We start from the raw sequence: 5,013 nt of genomic DNA on the forward strand, positions 1-5,013 counted from the left end.
TATTTATCTGCCCTTCAAATCTTTACAAGCAGTGCCTCTGCAAATAGTCTAAGGTACCATTTCCATTCTTCATTACTATAATATGTTTAGCTTTTATGTTCTTGGTTTGATTTTGTGAGTCTGAATTTGATTGAAACGCTTGAGCACTGATTAGAGATGGTTAATGTTTGTAATTATGATGAATGGATTACAGTGTTGTTCCTTAATTGCAGCTACGGAGGTTAATAAGATGATTTTTTGTTGTTTAATTGGAATGGTGATCAATTATATCTGTGCTGGAATTTGGCTAAGTGCAGTGTCAAGTGTGTGTGAAGGAAGACGACGATTGCTTTCCCAAATTGGAGTAAACATGAAATGTCGATTTTTCCCTCCCATTTAAGTTTAATTGTTGGTAAGGTGCTTGCTACTAATGATTGGTGCGATATTGTTACTGGGGCTATGGTTTCCAATTTACTAACAAGAAGATCTGATCATTCTGCCATCTTCCTGGCAATTCGCGATTATGGACCAAGGGGAGGTGGGGGAAGGAAAAGATTTCATTTTGAAATGGCATGGCTATATGATGCAGGGTGCAAGACTGTGGTGGCTAAGTCATGGGGTGAAGGGAGGAATGAAGGCACACAAAATTGTATTGAACACTGTGGGAGTCTGGCCCAATGGAGAGGTGACCGCTATCACAAGTTTGGTGAAAAAATCATGCAACTCCGTAGGGAACAGCAGCATATGAGAGGGTGCACTGATTCAGCCTCCCTAGCGGAATTCCAGCATTTGGAGGAAGCCCTGTGCCGTATGGAGACCTAGGAGGATGTGTACTGGAGACAAAGAGCCAAATAACATTGGCTCAAAGATGCTGATGCAAACACAAAGTTCTATCACAGGTATGCCTCTCACCGAAAAAGTAAGAATACTTTGTCTAGACTTATGAATGAATGTGGGGAGTGGGTGGAAGGGGAGGATATGAAGGATGTTATTCTGGATTATTTTAAGGAAATCTTCTGCTCTAGTAATCCTATGAATGGTGAGCCTTTATTTGATAATGTTATCCCACGAGTAACCCAGACATAGAATGAATCACTTTTACGACCCTTTGAAATAGATGACGTCAAAGATGCCCTCTTTACAATGTTTCCTGATAAAGCACCTGACCTAGATGGTATGAATCCGGGTTTTTACCAACATATTTGGGATATTGTGGGTTGGGATATTTCAAATTTTATTGTGGATTGCCTAAATTCGCGCTCCTTCCCCTCCGGTCTGAATGATACTGATGTGGTGTTGATCCTGAAGAAGAATACCCCAGAGTTAGTCTCTGATCTTAGACCTATAGCCCTGAGCAATGTGATTTATAGGGTTATGGCTAAAATGATTACGCACATAATGAAGCCGTTATGGATAATATTATATCTAATTCGCAGAGTGCTTTTATACCCGGTAGACTGATTACTGATAATATCCTAATAGCCTCTGAGGTAAGACATTATTTGAACATGAAACAATGTGGGGTTGTAGGCTGGAGTGCTCTCAAATTGGATATGGCTAAGGCCTATGACCGTATAGAGTGGTCTTTTCTACGTGGTATGCTTGTGGCTTTAGGATTTGAGGACAGATGGATTGAACTTATTAAGCTTTGTGTGTCTATAGTATCGTATACTTTTCTGATTAATGGTTCCCGTATTGACTCAATCACGCACACCCGTGGATTAACACAGGGAGACCTATTATCTCCCTATCTCTTTATTATTTGTGCCGAAGGCCTTTCTCTGTTGCTGCAGCAAGCACAAAATAGGGGATCAATATATGGATGCAGAGTTGCTAGAGGTGCTCCCCCTATATTTTCCATTTATTCTTTGCTGATGATAGTCTATTATTTTTTAGAGCTACTGTGCAGGAAGCCACTGAAATTAAGAATTGCTTATCAATATATGAGAATTTATCTGGGCAAGTGGTTAATTATCATAAATCCAGTATATGCTACAGCAAAAATACAAGGGAGGTAGAAAGGGGAGATGTGGCGCAAATTTTGGGGATAACCCAGTCACCTAATTTTGGAAAATACCTTGGTTTACCCTACTTTATTGGAAGAAATAAAAAAATTAAAAACAGTTTTTGCCTATATTGAAGATAAGATCAGACAGAGAATTGGGTCTTGGAATAAAAAATTGCTATCACATGCAGGTAAAGAGATCTTGTTGAAAAGTGTGGCTCAAGCTATGCCTACTTTCTCGATGAGTGTGTTTTTACTACCTATATCTGTGTGCACTGCCGTTGAGCGACTCACGAATCGTTATTGGTGGGGTTCAGGAACTGACCGTGGAATTCACTGGAAAGCATGGGATAAGTTATGCATCCCTAAAAAGTATGGTGACCTAGGTTTTAAAGATCTTAGAGCATTTAATGTGGCACTGTTGGTTAAGCAGGCGTGGAGACTACTCACTAACACTGACTCATTGGTGTCTCGTGTGTACAAAGCTAGGTACTACCCTAAAGACTCCTTTTCTGATGCATGTCTCGAAAACAATCCTAGTTACTGTTGGTGGAGTATTATGGCAGCTAAGGGCTTAATTTGTAATGGAATAAGACTATGTATTGGGAATGAAAATTCTACCTTAATATGGGGACACCCTTGGCTCCAGGAAGACGAAGACCCTATGATTGAGACAAAGATGCCGCCCTAGTTGGCCATAGGTTTAATTGATCAGACTAAAGGTACATGGGACCATCATTTGCTCGCTGATATTTTTCAACCAAATGATGTGCCTAGAATCTTGAAAATACCGATCTCCCCGGATTATGATGATACGTGGTACTGGCATGGGGACCCCAAAAGATGCTACTGGCACGAAATGGAGTCGTATGGGCCGGCCCGCCTCATTAGGCCCGCCACTCGCGGACTCCAGTTTTGGCGGACTTTTGCGGGCCGGCCCGCGGGCTAGGAAATACACAACCCAAGCCCACCCCATGCGGGCTGACCCGCGGGCCAATAATAAAATTTAATTAAAAATTACGAATAAAAACAGCCAGCCGCCTCCACTGTCAATCTCTTCAATCGTGCACCTTAAAAAAAAAAAAAAAAAAAAACCTCACATCACAATCCACCGCCCCGCCTCCACCATCCATCTCCAACGCCCTCACAACCTCCTGCACCCACCCACACACCCTTTGATCTACCTAATAAATAAAGAAATAGAAAAGAGAAATTAAAGAAAGCTGTTATGCATATATTTCAAAGCAAAGCCGCAGCTTTCAAGAAAGAAAGTGTAAGAAGTATTTGTATCTATATATTCATCATTTTAGGTGGAAAAGGATATACTCTGTATGTTCCAGAAGGCCACACATTCTAGCAACCAAAGAAAACCTTAATTTTCTCATCCACTGTGAAACACCATTTCCGTACCAACGAAAACCATATACTTCTTCTTCTACACCGGATGATGAGTTGCTCTGCACTTTAAAAAAAAATTAAAATAGGGTCAGGCCCGCGGGTTGGCCCGCAACCCACGCGGGTTTGCCCGTGCGGGCTGCGGCCCTCCGCGGGCCAGGCCCGTTAGGCCCGCATTTTCGCGGACCAATTTTCCTACAACCCTAACCCGCCCCATCGCGGGGTGGGTGCCGGCCAACCCGCGGGTTTTGACCCACTTTGACACCCCTAGTTATACACATAAACACAATTGTTAAAAAAAAAAAAAAAACTATAATAGGATTGGACGGATGGAACGGTGTCCATCACGTCAACTCCCAACACAACTTATAAAAACAACGTCGTTTTTGGCCAAGGCGCACAATGCATTATGCACCCTGGTGCACAATATAACGATTATCACATTTGTGGATCATGAATAAATGTACATTTTTAATATATTAAATATAAATAATTTGTATACTTAAGGTTCATTATTTTGTAGTATAACAAATTGACGGTAAATATGTTACCGGAAATATAATATAAGAGTAACGAATAAGAAAGTAACAATAGTTGTATTGCCTTTTGTCTTAGTATCGAAAGTACCGTGTGTCCAGAGTATTGAACGTCGCCCTCCAAGCTGAGGGGAGCCCCTACTTATAGAAAAGCTGCTAACGGTAACAACATGAAGCATAAATGGGGAGCTAAGCCTTTAATTCTCACTCATCAATGGTGACATCAATGGTGGCTTCAATGGCAGTAAAGGTGACAGCCGTTGGAATTCTGCCCGTAGGAGTTTTGCCCGTTGGGTTTCCATGTGGTGTCGGGTCAGATGCTGCATATGATCCGGGTCGGGTGCCAGCACCACTATCCTGTCACCAGTCCCCCCGACTCCTGAGTCTACGGATGTGTTTGAGTTGACTAGTGAGTAAGACTGAATTTGCTTGACATCGTGCAGAATCCCGGTTGATCCCGAGTATGTGATTTTATTTTCCAAATCACACATGAATTTTTTTTTTTTATGCTGGCCGAGATGGGCTGCGGCTTAAGCTGGCCGAGGTGCGTGCCTCCGACCGAGGTCGAGGCGTCGCCTCGACCGACCGTGGCCGAGGCGTGCACCCCGGCCGATCGTTCGTGGCCGAGGCGTCGTCTCGACCGCTCGTGGCCGAGGCTTGCGCTTCGGTCGATCGTAGCCAAGGCATCGCCTTGTCCGATCGTGGTTGAGGCGTCGCCTCGATCGACAGTGGTCGAGGCCGAGGCGTCGCCGCGACAGATCGTGGCCGAGGCGAGCTCCGACCCTTTTTTTTTTTTTTTTTTTTTTTTTTTTACGGACAGGCTGAGGCGCCTCCTCGGCCAATGGCCGAGACGCGTGCCTCGGCCTGGCCGAGGCGCTGCCTCAGCCGGTGGCAGAGGCGTGCGCCTCAGCCAATGGCCGAGACGTGTGCCTCGGCCTGGCCGAGGCGTGCGCCTGGCGACCTTTTTTTTTTTTTTTTTTTTTTTTTTTTTTTTTTTTTTTTTTTTTTTTTTTTCAGGCTGAGGCGTCGCCTTAGCCGGGTTTGGCCGAGGCGTCGCCTCAGCCGTGGGCGCTGGCCGAGACGCGTGCCTCGGCCAAT

This window comes from Ipomoea nil, unplaced genomic scaffold (assembly GCF_001879475.1).
Source record: "Ipomoea nil cultivar Tokyo-kokei standard unplaced genomic scaffold, Asagao_1.1 scaffold0298, whole genome shotgun sequence".
NCBI lineage: Eukaryota > Viridiplantae > Streptophyta > Magnoliopsida > Solanales > Convolvulaceae > Ipomoea > Ipomoea nil.